The sequence below is a fragment of the Carettochelys insculpta genome, chromosome 1 (genome assembly GCF_033958435.1).
Source record: "Carettochelys insculpta isolate YL-2023 chromosome 1, ASM3395843v1, whole genome shotgun sequence".
NCBI lineage: Eukaryota > Metazoa > Chordata > Testudines > Carettochelyidae > Carettochelys > Carettochelys insculpta.
Genome location: NC_134137.1, coordinates 16,978,866 through 16,998,338, shown reverse-complemented (window position 1 = coordinate 16,998,338; position 19,473 = coordinate 16,978,866). Strand labels below are relative to the sequence as shown.

General features: G+C 45.6%; 1 protein-coding gene across 3 annotated transcripts in view; it reads right to left on the bottom strand.

Moving 5' to 3' along the window:
• GDPD5 (glycerophosphodiester phosphodiesterase domain containing 5) overlaps positions 1-19,473 on the bottom strand; it is a 368,574-nt gene that overhangs the window by 299,163 nt on the left and 49,938 nt on the right. The window contains exon 1 of one of the 3 annotated variants that reach the window (XM_074980992.1): positions 4,879-4,923. The exons of the other annotated variants lie outside the window; for them this stretch is intronic. The gene's annotated coding sequence lies outside the window, so the exon portion shown is untranslated. Of the gene's footprint in view, positions 1-4,878; positions 4,924-19,473 lie in introns of those variants that run through there. 3 annotated transcript variants of the gene reach the window in all.

The window sequence follows — 19,473 nt, the reverse complement described above, 5'->3', positions numbered from 1 at the left end:
CACAAAATGGCAACATGAACTCACACACTGCATTATATATTCCCTTTCCCACTGTTGAACTCGCCCCTCCTACTCAAGTACAAAGTTATGCACTTTTGCCTACATATTTAAGAGGCCAGTGTGTACAGAAAAGGCACAGTATAGCTTCTGTTGACTCCAAAGGAAGCTGGATAGACCCCATATTCTTTAGGGAGACTCTGTCTCATTCTTTACCTCTTCCAAACTTTTATTACATAGCTGTAAGTACAGCCACACCGAGTCAGGCCAAGGGGCCACCTAACTGAATAGCCTGTTCTCCTGACAGTAGTCGGTGCCCGGTGCCCCAGAGGGAGCGAACACAATAGATATTCACGGACATCTGCGATAAAGCCAGTCCTACTCCCGGGCTTTTGGCCTCTATTCACTCCACTGCCCCCACTTCAGGGACCAGCTGCCCACGCTGGGGTAAGGGGTGCTCTGCGGGGAACCTGGCCCCCATGCACTCATGCCAGGTTCCGGCCCAGGGACTCTATACGGCTGCTAGTGGGAAGGGCTGACTCCCTTAGCTCCCAGCACAGCAGGTTCTTCTCCCTGGGCCACTTCCCCACACAATTCTCCTGGTACCTTCTCCAGGCTGCAAAAGTAGCAAGTCCCCTCTCCTGCTCTGCTGAAGCTCCTCACTCTCCCTCTGCGGCTTCTGATATTCCTGATCCTCTCAAACCTGCTCCCTCCCACTACTCTGGTCTCCTCACCTCTCTCCACTCACCTCTCACACTCTCTCCCCACCCTTCCCACTGTGAAGGGCTTTTAAAGGCCTCTTATTAGGCCAGCCATGGAGTCAGCTGGCCCCAGCTAGGCTGAGCCACCTCCCGCCCAGCTGCCTGTGATTGCCCTGCTGGTGCTCTGCAGGCCCTTCTGCTTGCTTGGGCTCCCTCTACAGGGGCCCTCCACCCTGGCCCCACACTTCTTTCAACAAATTTGGCCTAAAGGAGGAAGATAAGAATGGAACGTGAATTTCTCCTCACCTACCAGGTCAATCACACAGACAAAAGGTCCATGTAGTGGATGGCATTAACCAATAACAGAAGACGTTGTTTGGAAAATGGTAGCTTCTTTTAAAGGAAAAAAGTTCTCTCAAGGGGAAAGCCAGGAAATTATTGGGCAACTAACAGTGGTGACCATTTTTACTTGGGAGGCAGGAAGAGCTAAGTGTCTAGAGCACCGCACTGGGACTAAGCAGTCAAGCATCCTATACTCTGCTCTGCCATTTACCTGCTGGGCAACCTGGGGCGAATCACTTTTCTGCTCCATCCCTCAGTATCCCCATCTGTAAAATGGGGATGATGACACTGAGTCCTTTTGTAAAGGGCATGGCGAGCAACTGATGAAAAGAGCTATGCAGGGGCGAGCATCACCTTCAGTAACAACTGAGGTTCAGAAAAAGTTCCCATCCTCCTCCTTAAATGAAAAGCAGGTGTTCTGCAGAGGTTGCCATTAGAAGAGGAACTTTGAGCCTTAGTTTCTGCTCCATACACTCTCCTGAAAAGGGATGGAGGAGGTGTCTTACAGGGAGAAAGTAACTGCATTCTCTCAGACACAGCTTTAATGCAGTTTTTAATAACACATTTTTATATGATGTTCCAGTGGAAAGAGTGCATGACTAACCAGATGAGGGACTATGAACTGATGACAAGTATATTCTGTTTCGTGAGCTTACCAGGCTAAGTTTTAATACTAGTCATTTGTTGCAAGACAAGGTCACATACACACAAGTACTATTCACTAGTCAAATACCTGACTATTCTTACACTCCCGATGCTGACTAAAGGTTCCTCTGCTGAAAACCATGGGAGAGAAGGAAGGCTCTGACTAATATGGGAGTTAATTGCTACTCACTGACTCACATGTATGGGGGAGGCATGGCAGGGCATGGTGTGTGTGCACACATGCATATACACACAAGGGAGGACACCCAGGGGGATGTCTTTCACATGCCCTCACATTCTGTGTGTGTAAGTAACAGAAGAAGAACTCTCTCTCTCTCTCTCTCCCACACACACACACACTAGGGGTGGCTTGAGTCGATACAGCCTTTTTGCTTTTTTGCTAGCTGTATCAGCTATGGACCACAGAGCTCCCACTGCAACTTTGAGCCTGACTTCAATGCAGAATTTTTTTGGCTCTGCTGCTGCCTGATGATTAACTACCCAGATGTCAATTACAGGAAATAAACCGCACCCCAGTCTGACCTGTGAGGGATGCCAGGAATTTACATCATATGCTGCATGTCAGGGAGCAAGCTCAGGGGAGAGATGGGGGGTTGGCCAGGCAATGTGCTTACAGATGTCTTGCCTTTTTCTAAGGGACTGGATTTTTGCATTAATATTGCAGTCATACAGGGGGGTCTGTAAGTAACAACAGTGGGGCATATTCTGGGCTCTGGGTAACAAACCAAGTCACATGTGGCCAGATAAGAAAGAGCCCCCTTGTTTGCACACGCTGATGCCCAGCTTACAGCAAAGTCATGATATTTACTGGACTACCTATCAAATCACAAGTCCTTGACCATCTGTCTAAAAGAGCAAACCTTTCATCATACAATCATAGGGTTGGAAGAGACCTTAGCAGGTCATTGAGTCCAACCTCCTGCTGAAAGGAGGACCGATCCCAACTGAGGCTATGTCTTCACTACAAAATAATATCGATTCTAAGGCATTCAGCCCAATTTTACCAAGTGTCTGTCTTCACTGTAAATTCCATTGGCTCAATTTATGGGGCACTAAAATTGACATAATATCGACATCATAATATCCTCGTAAGCTGACAGGTGTAGCATTCGGTTCACATTTAAAATTGCGAAGGAAGGGGAGTGCGGAAGTGCCATGCCTTCAAATCAAATTATTTAGCCTCCAGAGATGTGCTGTATGTGCCCCACAGTTCTCCGCTCTGGCCGCTTCCACTCCACTGCTCTCAAGTGCAGCAGAATTAGGCAACAGGAAGACCATTTCAATCCAGCCCCTTTCTTTCTTTGCTATTACCGTGGCTGTGGGGTCTGTGGTTCTGTGTACACCTCTGCTAGCTGCCTTTTTTTCTGCACTGCCTGGCTCCAGCTGCTGCCCCCCACGGTGCATGGTAGCTAGGCTGCGGGTGGGGCTTGTGCTTGTATGACAGGACAAGAAACTCCTCTTCAGCCATTTACGTCCCCCACTTCCCCTGTCTTCCCTCCCCGACAGGCATTCCAGAACTTTCCCTCGCCGCACCACCTGTCAGCTAGTCTGTGGGCGGGGGTCATGTTTGGATGAGAAACTTCTTTTCAGCCATTTGCATTTTGTCCTGCCCCCAACATCTCCTCTCTTCCCTCTCCCAGAGGCACCACTCAGGCTGGAACATTCCTGCGCCCAGCCACATCACGTGGCTTGACCCCAAACCAATAGAAAGATGCGCTGCGCAAAGTGCCAGGCAGCTTGCATGTAGTGAGGGTCCTGTAGCCAGCTGGGGAAGTGTCCCTCACCGGCTAGGATATTGCGGGGGGCTGGCTGCTATTTGGGGGTCTTTTATCTGCCTGGGGCACGTCTCCCTTGGCAGATATGATTTTCAGATGTTTGGTTAACATGGCAGGGGAATGAGGGATATGAAATGTGGGAAGATGTCATCAGACGCCCACAGACATTTGTGGGGCATTTTTTATACATGCTGCACCAGTGAAAATGGCCAGAATGCTACAAGGCTCAGGGAACTGTGGGATAGGTTCCCACAATACACTGCTGCCACTGTCAATTTAGTCGATTTTATGGAGAGCCCATGGGAACATGAGGATGCTCAAAATTGAACTGCTAAAACCCAGCATTAAGAAATCAATTTTGATAAAATCGATTACAGCTCGTAGTACAGATGCAGCCTAAATCAACCCAGCCAGGGCTTTGTCAAGGCAGGACTCACAGACCTCTAGGGAAGGAGATTCGAACACCTCCCTAGGTAAACCAGAGCTTCACCGCCCTCCTAGTGAAATAGTTTTTCCTGCTATTCAAACTAGACCTCCCCCACCACATCTTGAGACCATTGCTCCTTGTTCTGTCATCGGTCACTGCTGAGAACAGCCTCTCTCCATCCTCTTCAGAACCCCTCTTCAGGTAGTTGAAGGCTGCTATCAAATCCCACCTCCCATTCCCCCCACTCTCTCTCTCACACACACACACACACACACACACACACACACACACACTTCTCTTCTGTAGACTAAATAAACCCAAATCCACCTGCCTCTCCTCATAAGTCATGTGCTCCAGACCACCAATCATTTTTGTCTCACTCTGCCGGACTCTTTCCAGTGTGTCCACATCCTCTCTGTAATGGGGGGCCCAGAATTGGATGCAAAACTCCAGTTGCAGTCTCACCAGTGCCAAATAAAGGGGAATAATCACTTCCCTAGATCAGCTCGGAAAGCCCTTTCTTGGCTACCAGGGCACACTGTTGGCTCATATCCAGCTTCTCATCCTATTCTTAAAACAATGGATTTTTCGTTGAGTTCTCTCCCCATTATCTAAACAAAGCTACATCAGCATCTACATATAAACTATTGCTTAGCTCTGTCTCTCTCACACACATCTCTCTCCCCTCCACTATGCAGAACTGGGCTCTACAAGGCTACATGTCCTTGGTCAAAGGAGCTTGTACAGAGCTGAGCCTAAACCAGTCATCAGTTGAGAGAATCTCAAAGCACTTGCCATTCTAAAGAAAGACAGCAGAGTCACTGTTCCCAGTATGGGTCTCCACAGACTGGTAACAGGCCAGCCCTCTAGCTGGTGCTCTCAGGGAAGCTGGCTGATCTCAGGGCAGTGGTTTTCCTTGTGTCCAAATGGCAAGTGCGTTAAAAGCAACAAGATGCACTAAAATACTTACTTTGCAGTAGCAACAGCAATTACCATTGGGGCAGAGAGGTTATTCTAATCACTAACGGGACAGGAGGTATCCAGGATATGATCATTCTGTGAAAATACTGCCCATGCTATGGACAATGAGAGAACCTCTGGAGTGAAGTTATCAAGTCCCAGAGGAGGCCATGACTCTGTGTAAGAATAAAGGAAAATGGAATATTGTGAGCACCTAAAGGCAGGACTGTCAACAAGGGGCAGGGGGAGGAGGCAATTACCCCTGGAGCCAGTCATTTAAAGGGGCCCAGGACTCTGGCTGCTGTTGTAGTCACAGCACTGGGAGCCCTGAGCCCTTTAAATTGCCACCAGACCACTGCTGCAGCTCTGAGGGCTGCCTGGGGTGGCAGAGGCACCACACGGCACACTCCAGCAGGGCTAGGGGGGATGTGCTGCAGTGTGGAAGGTGCTGAGGACCGAAAGCTCTCAGCCCCGCCCTTTCCAGGAGCAAGCAACTGGACCCTCCCCCCTACCCCCCCCCCCGATCCAACCCCTTACCCGGGGCCTGGCATGGCTGTTGGCTCCCCTGCCTGAAGAGTAAATCAAACAGACCAATATAATTACAGCAAAACACCCCTTACAAAATGTGCAGTTTAAGAACAAAATTGATGTGCATTTGTCAATATTGTAGCAAAAGGTCATAGCTTCCCCTCCTCTGTGCAAACCAAGACAAAATTATGTATGACAAATTCTGTGGTTTCAGCACATTTTATTCCCAGCAGTTCCCTCGGAAGCAGTTAACACCCTTCCTTGCTGTGACGTCTCAGGGTACATCTACACCAGAACTGTAGCAGCGATGCAGTGTAGATGCTCAGAACAGCAACGGAAGGAGTTCTTCCACTGCAAAGGGCAGGTCTACACTAGACCTGGAAGTCGATCCTAGATACGCAATTCTAGCTATGACCATTGGAATCTAGAATCGTCCTATCTGGCTGTCCTCATTGAGGGAGGTCACAAGGAGCAACTCACCCATCGACCTCCCTTACTCCTCACAGGAATGAGAAATACAGGGGTCAACTGTCAAGCCCTGATAGTTCAACTTTGCATGTCCCTACTAGGTGTGCAAAATCAAACCCCAGAATTTCAACCCTGACCGGAATCAACATTCTCCTGAGTGTAGGTTTAACCTCTGTCTGCCTCTCCTAGACGCAGTCAGTAGATCATCAAATGGATGTTTCCCCCCACCTAGTCCTGCCAACTTAATTACATTTGCAGAGTGTGACATTTTTGAAAGCCCTAAGCAACACAGTTAGCTCAATATAAACTTTATTGTTTTGACTAGCCCTTACAGACAAGGCTAAAGAAAGGCGGAGATGAAGAGAAAACAGAATCTCGCTAAAGTGCCTTTGCTTAACTACCAGCTTTTGGGTGCCAAAAAAGTACAAAGAAAGAGCTCTACAACAACTATGTAAATCATTCATCTGATGAAGAAGCAAAAGATAAACACTCTGCCATGACTCCTGGACATTTTTATTCCAGATTACGAACAGCAGACTCTATATTCTTGTAGAGGATGGAGGGGGAGCAGGTTAGTTTAAAAAAGCTGTTTGAATAGCTCATTTCATAGCAGTTAACACATAGGACTGGAAGTAAGGGCTGCTAGATTTTATTTACATAGGAATGGCCACACTGGAGCAGATCAATAACCTATTTAGCTACCCAATATCCTGTCTTCCAACAGTGGCCAATGCAAGATACTTCAGAGGGAATGAACATTACAGGGCAAGTATCAAGTATCAGAGAGGTAGCCATGTTACTCTGTATCTTCAAGAACAACGAGAAGTCCTGTGGCACCTTATAGACTAACAGATATTTTGGAGCATAAGCTTTCGTGGGCAAAGACCCGCTTCATCAGATGCATGAGTGGGGGCAGGAGTTCCAGAGAAGTATTTAAAGAGTGGGGTCCCAGTAAAAGGTATCAAGTGATCTACCTTGTCAACCAGTCCCAGCTTTTGGCATTCATAACTGTAGGGACACGCAGAACATGGGGTTGCATCCCTGGCCAATGGCTAACAATCACTGAGGCACCTATAACCACTCAACTTGTATAATTCTTCTTAGAACCCAGTTATACCTGTGGCCTTCCCAACAGCCCTTGGTAATGAGTTTCACAGGTTGACTGTGGGTTGTGGGAAGAAGTACTGCTGCCTATTCATTTAATTGGATGATCCCCCAGTTCTTGTGCTACGTGAAGGAGTAACTAACACTTTCATATCCTCTTTCTCCACATGATTTTATAGATCTCTGTCATCTCTGATCTTAGTTATATCTTTTCCAAACAGACCAGTCCCTGTCTTTTTGAATGTCTCCCCTCACACAGAAGCTGTTTCATACACATAATCATTTTTGTTGCCCCTCTCTGACCCTTTTCTAATTCTAGTATATCTTTTTTGCAGTGGGATGGGCAGAACTGCATGCAGTCTTCAAGCTGCGCATGCAGTATGCATTTACATAGTGACATTATATTATTTTCTGTCTTACTACCCCTTTCCAAATGGTTCCTAACATTGTTAGCTTTTTTGTCTGCTGCAGCACACTGAGCAAATGTTTTCAGGAAACCATCCATAATGACTCCACAATCTTTCTCTTGAGTCGTAACAGATAATTTAGACCCCTTCATTTTGTATCTGTTGTTGGGATTATATTGCCCCATGTGGATAAGTTTGCATTTACTGGCATTCAAGTGCATTTTTCCTCCAATCACCTTGTTCAGTAAGGTCCTTTTTTGTGGGGGAGAAGCACTATACAGAGCACCAAGACACTGCACACTCTTCCAACGAGGAGCTGATGGATGCCCCCAGCACTCAAGGCAGGACTGAGTAATAACTAGAACCCCTTAGTTCCTAATAAACCTAAACCCCAGTAACTAACGCGCATCAAAACCCTGCAGTTCTGCCTCCCTAACTGGCCCGGTGCAGGAACTGGAAGCACATCAGAGAACGTTGCCCTTCCCAGCTCTGCCACCATCTTCATGTCTAACCTTGAGCAAGGCACCTAGGGTCAAGCATTCAAGTACTCACTCCCTATGTGCCACAGTTCCCAGTACCTAGCTTTAGATTCACAGGAGCAATGAGCACCTACAGCTGGCAGAGGAAGAAATCAATGGGAGCTGTGCAATCAATACCTCTGCGTATGTCTATGCTTACTGGAGGTTCAACACGCCATAATCAAACCACCGAGTTCAATAATACCACATGACTGAAGAGGTGGCAAAATTCATTTCTCTGGGCTCAGCTGTCAACCCTGGTACTCCATGGTGTTGCATGGAGGAAGGGACGTTGGTGTGAGCCCAAAGAGCCCTGATCTGCACCAGGGTACAAGGTCAATCCTGATACATTGATTCTCGCCACAATCTCGATCCTAATGTAGACCAGGCCTCTGAAAGGCAAGTCCTGCTTGAGTGACTTGAAACATAGCCAATGAGGCAGCCAAATGAGCAGTCACTTCTGAAAATGCAGCCATCAGCTTTCTTCTGCCTTGGGCCACCCAACTGCATAGGCAAAACCAACTATGAAACCCACAGAGCATATGTGGCAATTAAGTGCTATAGTAACCCCAACAGCCAATGGTGCAGAGAGCAAGGGTGCACACTGGCTGAGTGAAATTTTATATAGACGTACCAAGAGCAATCACTGCCCCAAAGACCTTGCACTTACCCTCCTCAGGCACAGGCATCTAAGGTGTATCTACACAGCCAGCCCAGCTCATCAGAGTCGGGATCAGAAGTTCATGCTGCTACACTAAACACAGCTGTGGAGAAATTGTGTCTTGGGTTCTGAAGCCTCGGACAGGGGAGGGACTTGAGAGCCCAAGTTGCATGTCTACAGACTTATACTTTGGTGTGATAATGTGAGCCCATGTCAGCCTGGGCGGGGAGACTCACTGCTGTGGCCTATGCACACGTACCCTATGTGGCTTGGCAATGGCTACCAGCAAAGAGCTCTCAGTTCAGTGTCTCAACCACAAGGCCCTTCTTCCTCCTGTCACTGACCTCTGTGAAGTAGTCTGAAACCTTCGGAAGAAAAGGTGCTCTCTGGAAATGCAGCACCCCCACACCAGCAACACATGGGAGTTTCTTCCCCTTTCTAATTACTCACCCGACTGTTCACTTTTGAAAACAATGAGAAGTCCTGTGGCACCTCACAGGCTAACAGTTCTTGGAACATAAGCTTCGGTGGGCAAAGACCCACTTTGTCAGATGCACATAGTGTACTTTTAAAAAGAGTTCCCATTTTGCAGCACTAAGCCAAGAGCTAACTTGCTTCCCTTAGACTGATGTGTACCAGCAAGATATTTAATGGACACTTTTCAAACAGCTAGACGACATGGATTTTGCTGACGATGTCGCCTTCCTTTCACACCAAAATGAAAGCATGGGAGAGAAGGTCTCAACACCAGACAAAACTGCCCCAATGACTGTACTGAGCATTAACAAGGGAAAGACCAAGACAATGAGGATCAACCAGTCCAACACCACCACCATCACTCTGAGTGAGGATGATCTGGAAGATGTGGAGCAGTTCACCTACTTGGGAAGTATTATGGGCAGAGACGGAGGAACAGACAAGGAGATCAATGCCAGAATAGGGAAAGCAACAGGTGCATTCAAGACTCTTCATCCCATATGGAGTTCACAAATAATATCTGAAAAGATGCAACTGAGGGTCTTCTAGACAAATGTGAAGAGTGTGCACTTATTTGGATGCAAGACCTGCCATAAGTCCCATGGAGCTGCCTACTATTAGAAAAAAAAATGCTGTTCTGCAAATAGCGTATTTGCCTGGCTGAGCCATCCATCACCAGCAGGGATATCGCCAGCACTGTAACCTCAGCAGCATGCATTCTCCTCAGTCAGAACTACACACACAGGTGGGGCGGGGAGGCACAGAGGGATAGAACTGTTGTCCCTACAACCTAATGAGGAGCCAGACATGTTTCATATCAGATACTCACTGAGGCTTGTCCACGAGAAGACGGGGAGAAAGGTTAATCTGAATCAAGCGAAAGCCTGAATTAAAAATGAAACCACTGGAACGCTGAAAGCCTTTGCATAGGGATTTAATGCAGGTTTTTAACGGTTCCATTTGAACTCACGCCTTCATGTAATTTGGATTAACCTTCCCAAGTGTGAAACAGCCCCACCTGACGCCCCAGCTGCAGCAAGGAAGGGACAAGAATTGACAGAGTAAACCATAAATATCATCCTAGTTCACACAGCTTCACCTCCATACCCCTAAAAAGCCTCAGATCAGCACTAACAACAAGTAGTCCTGTGGCACCTTAGAGATTAACACATTTATTATGTTATGAGCTTCCCTGGCTAAAACCCACTTCCTCAGATGATTCTTTCATTTGAGGAAATGGGTTTTACCCAGGAAAGCTCATGACATAATAAATGTGTTAGTCTCTAAAAGGTGCCACAGGACTCCTTGTTATTTGGATAGCTACAGACTAGCACGGCTACCTCTCTGGGTCAGATCTAGCACTGCATCTAAGCATTTCAGAAATTACTCTTCTCCTGGAGCTTACACATCATAGAATCGTAGGACTGGACGCAACCTTGAGAAATCATCTAGTCTAGTCCCCTGCACTCAGGACAGGACTAAGTATTATCTAAATGTCTCCCTGTAAGATGTTCATTTACGCTGCTCTTAAAAATCTCCAAGGACAGAGATTCCACGACCTCCTAAGCAATGTATTCCAGTGCTTACTCACCCTGACAGTTGGGAGGTTTTTAATAATGTCCATCCTAAACCTCCCTTGCTACAATTTAAGCCCATTGCTTGTTGTCCTGTTCTCAGAGGTTAAGGAGAACAATCCTTCTCCCTCCTACATGTAACAACCTTGTGTGTACCTAAAAACTGTTGTCATGTCACCCTTCACTCTTCTCCAGACTAAACAAACACAGTGTTTTCAATCTTCTCTCGTAGATCATGTTTTCTAGACCTCTCATCATTTTGTTGCTCTTCTCGGGACTCTCAACACTTTGTTCACATCTTTGCCGACACATGGCTCCCAGAACTGCAAACAACACTCCAGTTGAGGCCTAATCGCGGCAGTCAAGAGCACAAACATTTTGGCTACATCTACATGAGAGGCTTTTCCAGGCAAAACTGGGCTTTGGTCAGGAAAAATCGTGGCGTGTCTACACGCAAAATGCACTTTGTCAACAGTTTGTTGACAAAACCAAGCACATCCATCGGCAGTGTTATACCTCTCCCTGTTCAGATACAACGCCTCTCTCGACAGTGTTCTGTCGACAGAACAGCTGTGTGGACACACTGGGGACCTTCTGTCAACAGACAGGGCTTCTGGTTCACCAGGCAACCCTGTTTGCAGAGCTTCCAGTCAGCCGTTCTGTCAGGATAGAACCAGGCAGTCTGGCTGCTCTCTGTTGACACAGCAGGTTGCTCTTTTGATCAGCTTTTATGTGTAGACACAATCTGCTGACAGAAGTTTTGCCAGGAAATTCCTTCCTACAGTGACTTCTGTTGACAGTCTTCTCGTGTACACGTAGCCTTTGTCTCATGTGTTGCTTACAACTTTTCTGCTAATAAATCCCAAAATTATGTTTGGATTTTCTGTAGGTGTCACACAGTTGGTCTGAAGAAGTGGGTCTGTCCTACGAAAGCTCACCCAATAAACTATTTTGCTAGTCTTTAAAGTGCTACTTGACTGCTTTTTGTTTTGATAGTGTATAGACTAGCACGGCTTCCTCTCTGTTACTTTTGACTCATAAGGCACATTCTCATGCACTTCCAGCAACATTATATATGCTATTATGTGCCATCAATGCCCTGCCACAATGTACATTGCACAGACTGGGCAAAACCTTCACCAAAGAATAAATGGACACAGAGCAAACATCAAGAAACTCAATACACATAAGCGGGTCAGTGAACACTTCAATAGAGTGGACCATTCTGTTAAAAGACCTGAGAATTTGTGTCCTTGAACACAGAGAATTTAACAACAGATTAGAGCGAGAGATTTCTGAGTTACAATACGTATTCAAATTTGACACATCAACATGTGGTGTGAACAGAGACATCAACTACCTCCCTCATTACAAGGACTGCTTCCCTTCCTTTGATGCTCGCAATTATCTCAGACAGGACAATTAGCATCCCCCACCTCTCACTCACTCCCTCCAATCCTATTTGATTTGTCAGTTTTTATTGCATTTTTTTTTCTTTTTGGTCCTCTGTACTTATAAATGCCAGTCTGTATTGGAAATGAGATTGATCTGATGAAGTGGGTCTGTCCCGCGAAAGCTCATCACTGAATAAATCATTTTGTTAGTCTTTAAAGTGCTACATTTCTGCTGTTTTGTTTTGTTGGAGTACAGCCTAACACAGCTACCTCTCTGTTACTCTTCATATTTAGCTTGTGGTTCACTATGACCGCAAGATGCCTCTCTGCAGAACTCCTTCCTAGCCAGTCATTTCCCATTTTATATGGTGTACAACCGATTGTTCCTCCCTAACTGGAGTACTTTGCTCTTGTACTTCTTGAATTTTATTCAGTTTACTTCGAACCATTCCTCCAGTTTATCCAGATCATTTTGAATTTTAATTTTATGCTTCAAAGCACTTGCAATCCCTCCCAGCTTGGCATTGTTCTCAAACTTTATAAGTGTACTGTCTAGCTTCATCATCTTGAAGAAGCTACTGAACAGAACAGAGCCCAGAATTGTTTACTGTGGGGTACCACTTGATAGGTCTTTCCAGCTTGACTCGAACATGCTGTCCTACTATGGCACTACATGATGTAACAGCACACTCCAACGCCTAAAACATTTGTCTTCTTTTCCTTTAAAAGATTGTGTGTGTGTCTGTGTGTGTGAAGAAACATTAGAAAGGAAGCAAATAAGTCAGCTCTTTGGCAAAATGCCACTACAGCTGTACCAATGGCATGTTTCCAATTATGTAAAAAAAAAAAGATACAGCAATGAACTACTGCAGCGAGTTACGCAAGAACTCATTTTAGGCGTTTCACAGTGCTGGAGAAGCAAAGAATTTTTTATAACGTCAGCTTTACTGCACAAGCAGAGTGACATGCGTAACCTCAAATATAAAATTAATGCAAACTTCTGGAGAAGACCATGTGATAACAGAATCAAATCGTTCAGGACAGATGAACAGTCTCACCTGTGAGACACAGGATTTCTCTGGCAAATTTAGGATAAACCTCCAAAGTTTTGGATGGATGACCAATATAGAGAGCAGTTTTTCAGGGCAGGAACTGCTATTTAAAAAAATCTTCAAGATCCTCTAATAAAAAGACAATACATTAAAGTACACAGTGTTATTGCAATCTCATGGAACAGGAAGGAACCACAGGAACTCATTGAGTCCAGTCCCCTGCCCTCTCAGTAAGACCTATCACCATCCCTGACAGACTGTATTTTTAAAAATCTGTTTGCCCTAGATCCCTAACTGTCTCCCCTACCTTAAGAGATGAACTCACAAGCCTGGGTTTAGCAGACCAATGCTCAAACTAGTGAGCTACCCTGCTCACCTATGAGAACTACTCATCCTGCTCTGGAGCTCAAAGACCACTATGTGCCAGCAAAGCTAGCACTACAGCTTACTGAGGGAGAGGAAGAGCAAACCTTCGAGTGCCATGCTCCCAACATAACCATCTGCTACTGAGCAGTCTCCTGGGACTCATGAACCTCGGATTTCTCCTTGCTTGAAAGGAAATACAGCTGGCTGCTTTGGAGGAGAGTATTATTTTTCAGGGAGTGAGTGAGGGTGAAGTGAAAAGGCAACTGCTTCATACTCATGTGGTTCAGGAGATGACTCATAAAAAAGGAAAAACACCCTAATTTCCCATGTGTGTTTCATGGTACAAACAGGATACTTTGTGGTTTCTCAATCCTGAGCTTCTGTTTTTTAAAAAACATCAAAACATAAATGCGCTCTTTTAAAGCTAAGAGATCAAAAACCAGGGAGTGGAGCAGACAGATGGGTCCACTACCAGTGTTCCCTCTAATTTTTCCCAGTCGTGGGTGGAATAAATTTTGTTATGTGCACCCTGGCAGGCAAAGATGTGCACCACCAGGAAAAACACATGCTGCCTACTGTGGTGCTCTACTAACCAGCTGAGCAGCACCTGGATCTCTCCTGGGTGATAGCCCAAGCACTCAGCTTACAGGGAACGCTGTCCACTATTGAGATTGGCAATTGTCAGCCACTCTAATAACCTAGGATCAGGCTGTTAGGAGAAAGCTTCTCTCACAAACATGTTGTGCCATATTTTAGCCAGTGTATACGAATTGCTCAGACTCCAGCCAATCTTAGTTTCAGTCACATCCACATAAACCCCTCATTAAGCCTCAATAACAGATAAGCTGTCAAAGCAAATGACATACATTATATGTAATCAAATCCTGCACTCAAGAGGAAGCATTAAACAGTTTTGACAATGTGCCAAAAAAGACAGCTGAAAGCAAAAAATATATATATTTTTAAACAGTCAAGGTCACAAGTAAGCTTTGCAATGGCAAGCGGAACAGGAAAGAGAGGCTGCAGGGTAATGCCTTGCACTAGACAGGAACAGAGATTCACCTCTAAGTGAGATGACAGGAGACCTGTGCTAGTAATCCTGAAATCTGCAGCCTTGTCAACTCAGTTACAAGGGTTAATCAAAGGGGGTTGGTTGTTGTGGGAAATGATCCACAGGACAAATCAAAAGGAAGTTTTATATTATTTCAGTGGGTTTGGACCCAAGTCCATGTGGGGTGTGGGTTTGCCTCAGAAGTGACTCATTCGGCCTTGTGTGGGTCACATGATCAGTTAGCTTTTGATTAGCTCACAGGAGACTAATTTCGTAATGTATAAAAGAGCCCCTGTGCAATTTAATCTTTGCAAGAGGAGTCTGAGCAGAGTGTTTGGGGAAAAGTGTTGTTTCTGACACCAAGGGGAAGACCAGTGCAGCAGAATTAATCACCATGAAAGAGCTGCAAAGCAGGACGGTTCAACAATCCACAAAGCACAAGCATCCTGATCCCAACCCTGTGTTTTAAATAGGAACCGTTACAGCTAGGAAGGGCATTGGCAGGCCAGATTCATGCACACCTTGCAGAGATTTTATAAAATGCAAAAAGAAGCTAAAGATTTGCCTGACAATACCCCTGGGATATAGGCAACTCTCCCCATTTTACAGATGGCGAATGGAAGTGCAGGTATAAGCCAGAGTGTTATGAGGTCTGAACACCTGTAATTCCAACTGATTTGAATGAAAAATACAAGTATTAATTTGCCTCAGTGACTTGTCCCTGGTCACATCACTGATGCCGGCCACTGCTTTCCTTCCCATTCCGAGCCATTGAAATAAGCCAGGTTCTTGTTGTTGTGTAATGCAAACAGAGTTGGCAGTAGGAAACACTAATGATCCCAGGCATTCCCACACTCCACTCTGCAGCAAGGGAGTGAGTTCAAAAGGATGTTGATATACAGACTGGTTTCTTGTTTCTGACAGTGACACAAGAGGAAGACACAAGCCTGGGTGGCTTACGACAGTTTCTGTGACTGGGAGGGGGCTGCTTAAATTAAGGATAGCCCATCTCAGAGGTGACTAGTGCAGGATTCCAGGGAGGCCCCTGCCATGCCCCTCCCATGCACCACTTCCACCTTGACCATGATCCACCCTCTCCCTGCTCCGTCCCCACCTGCCTCTTCCTGCGGAACCATTGCTTCCGGGGAGTAAAAAAGCAGCCCATCCCCTGGGATCCTGCACTCCCTGGAAGCAGCGCAGCACTGATGGAAGGTATGGCGGGAGACTGACACTGAGGAGCACATGTGGCCCCTTCTGCACTCTCTGCAAGTCATCTATGGCCCATCTTCCTCTATGCCCCAGACGTGAAGGACATTCCACACTTCTGAACCAACTCTGTCTCCTCCCGCACAAACGTGGTACCTTCATCTTGCCCTACTATACTTGCACAAACACACCAGCTGATGAAACTCGAGAGGGTGGGATGGCTTTTCTAAGGGATCAGAAAAGCCCAGTGTCTTGTTCTCTTGGACTACTCGCCGCCTGAGGCCGTGTCCCACTTTTACATCAGGGAAGGTGAAAAGGTATAATTCCGTCAGGAGAACCAAGCATCCTACCGGTGTAAACAGTCTAATGATATTAATAGGAAACTCTGCTCCTGCTTGATACAGCTGAGGTACAGTTTAACAAAGCCTTACAGATAAGACTCTGGTGTACCACCATGGTCTTATCCAATGCTTAATTTCTAAGGAAAGAGGTGCCAGGGCTCAAGCCATGTGTTTGCATTCATAACTGATGCAGCAAGTCCAAATGTGCAGGGCTATGCACTCAGCCCTGGCAAGCCCCCAGCACATTTCAAGCAGTGGTTTTATTCTGTTAGCAAGGTCAGGCTGCCCAATCTGATTCTAGACACAACTAAAAGGTTCATCTCTCTCTGATCGTCATTGAGAAGAGCTCTTATTAGAGTGGATGTTTAAAAAAAGACCCGGCAGATCCCTGTAGGTTAAAATTCCTCGACAAGCCATGATATTCTGCTAAGAACCACTGCTCTAAATTTGGGTCTGGAAACTAGGCCTACCTCAGTAACATGAGTTGCTCCCCAGCTGAGTCCACCTGGAAGGCCATCCCAGCCTGAACAAAGACAGAGAAAGTCACCCTGGCAACCACATTCCAGGAAGAGAGCGTTAGGATGTCTGAGAGGAGGGGCACGAACAAATGCTTGATTGTCATGTACCTGCATTACCTTCTGCTTTGATTAGTAACAGAGAGGTAGCCGTGTTCGTTTGTACGCCAACACAACAAAGCAGCAGAAACGTAGCACTTTCAAGACTAACAAAATGATTTATTCATTGATGAGCTTTAATCAGATCAATCAACCTGGACATCACCACTTTACACATTACTGTCAATTAATGTTTGCTTTGTTCAAAGAACTTTCTGTAAGCTATGGTTGGACAGCACTATTGTAACCGTCTTAGATTGTCAGCTCATTGTGCTAATTTCCCTTGCTGTTAGCTTCTGTCCAGGGGCTCAGGGGTGGGGGGGTCTCCCCCACTCCCCGTTGCTTCACTCTCCACCCATCAACATTCTATATAATCAGTTGGAACCTGTTGTTTGGCAGTGTTCACTAGCCTACAAGCGAAGTGACACTCCACCAGTGCTGTGTGTGTTAATAAACCCTCCTGCTTGCTTCATTCACGGTCTCCAGACTTTGTTCCAGCATCCCTCAATTTGACCATCTTTGGACTGGAGGCTGCACACTCAGCAAGGGGTTCTCAGGTCTACAACTCACTTCCCAGGAGCCAGGAATGCCAGAATCTGAGGATTTTTTTTTTCCACTTCCTGCTCCTGACCCCAAATTTCTAGTTCACTTTGCTGCTTTATCTTACTGGTTGTCTACACTAAGCAGAAGATCGACCCGGTCAGGTTCAATCTTCCCGAGTTTAATTTTGTGTGTCTGGTGAAGAAGCAGCAAACATCCATCTCTCTGAGGTCAGCAATCAACCCCCATACTCCACAATATCGCATGGAGTACAGAGGTCGATGCGAGAGTACGGAGGCTAGGTCTTCACTAGGCAAATAAGTCGAATCCAACACACAAATGCCGTAGCTAGAATTGCATACCTGAAATCAACTTATTTCCAGAGTACAGACTTAGCTTCACTAGATTTTCAGGGCTGGCAATCCACTTACCACAGCACAACCACCCTGCTAAATATCAGCATGAAAATGGGAACATAACATTGAAGTACCAAGCAATGGGATCTGACTTTCACAGACTTCCATGGGGTTTGCCCTTTTCATTATTAGCAGGGTAGCATTGGTGGGCTTCATCATGCAGAACAGACCTTAAAAATATGATAGATGAAACATTCCAGAAGCCTCAGTTCAAACTCAGTCCAGGTGACTCGGGACCAGGAGCTGTTGCCTACATGAATGGGAATCAGCTGTCTCATGGGACAAGAATTCCATCAAACAGCCATTAACACGGCAAACAGTAAGTGGCCCCCATTGGTAATCCCTCCTGCAGGGGACAAGGGCTAAACAGATTAGAGAGACTAATTACCTTCCCTACTCTTGGAAGTGGGGCCTTAAAATCACTGATAAAGTATGTTGTTAGAATAGGGTGAAGGAACGTGGCTTTAGTGCAGGTGAACAAAGAACTGCCATCTCCTACACCTTCAGTCTTTGGCAGAATTGAAAAATACAGGTACTAGCGAGCTAATGGGTCCTGGCTTCCTCCGTCTTATCTTTTTTCTACTGTTCTTACCACTACCTATTTGTGACCCCAAATCATTAACTCAATGTGCTGCGCTGTCTTGGCACAAGAATTGCTGAACAGCAGTAAGAACTGGCACTCTCACAAGAGGCATTCTACAGAACACATGTGCAGCATTTCCTCTGTAGAAGCCAGTTAGGGTATGAAATCTCAAAGGGCAGTCACAATCAAATCAGACAAATACATGCTGATTGGAGCACTAAATTATTTTGCTGTACTATGCATGGGTGGAGAAAAAAGTGGGTTAAGCATTGGTAGGTAACAGTTGCCAATTACGTAGCGTCAAGGATCCCACAGTGGTCTCAGCCCTGCTCTTTGCATATATGAAAATAATAGGTCTCCAGTCTCCCTCAGGCTCAGATTTTCAGTACCAATATTCATGTGGTGTGCATTCAGTTATAAGACATAGCACAGTCGGACCTTGGTGAAGGGAACTAGAACAGAAGAAACAGCTATCTGCAGGAATACAAGAACACTTACTGGGCACAGTTTTCAAATCTTCTGGATGCTCTGAACACACAACATGTTAAAATGGATCTCAGTCCCAAAAGTTGCTTTAAAAATAAATCTCTCACTATAAATGGCTGTGAGGCCAACAGAGCAGTGAACATTTTAAAATTTTATTTCACCATGTACCCAGTTTTACTCCCCCAAACTGGATGCAAATAAGCATAGAACTACTTTTTGGCGAGGGAGGAAATAATAGACAAGTTGATTTGGTTCTGACTAATTTTGCAGGGGGAAGGGAGGGAAGATATAGAGAAAGTCACTCTCTCTCTCTCTCTCTCTCCCTCCTGCCTCCCTTCCTCTCTTCCCCCATCATCTCACAGTCCCAAACGAACTAGATATCCTAGAACTAGATCTGTTCCACATTTGCTCTTATAACACAACTGAAAGCCTTTAATAGATGGCCAAGACTATATTTATCTAGGCTTGGAAGAATTTGATATTTATTGTTATGGTTTTGACAGATATTTATTTTTAAACTTTCTTAAAATTGTCCTTTATTAAAATGTTTACAGTTTCAGGAAATTATGGGTGGTTCAGAGAATTATTTAGGGAAAGGAGATGTGAACATTCAAAAAGTTAAAGTTTTATAGCCATTACAAACACACTGTCTACAACATATGCAAAGTGAATATGCTTAAATCAAACTGAGGGTGAATCTACACTTACGTGATGACTGATCATGCCGCAGTCACTCTTCCAGAATTCAATTTTTCCGTGTATGTTAAGATGCAGCAAAATCGATCTTTCTGGTCTCAACCATCGACCCTCGTACTCCAC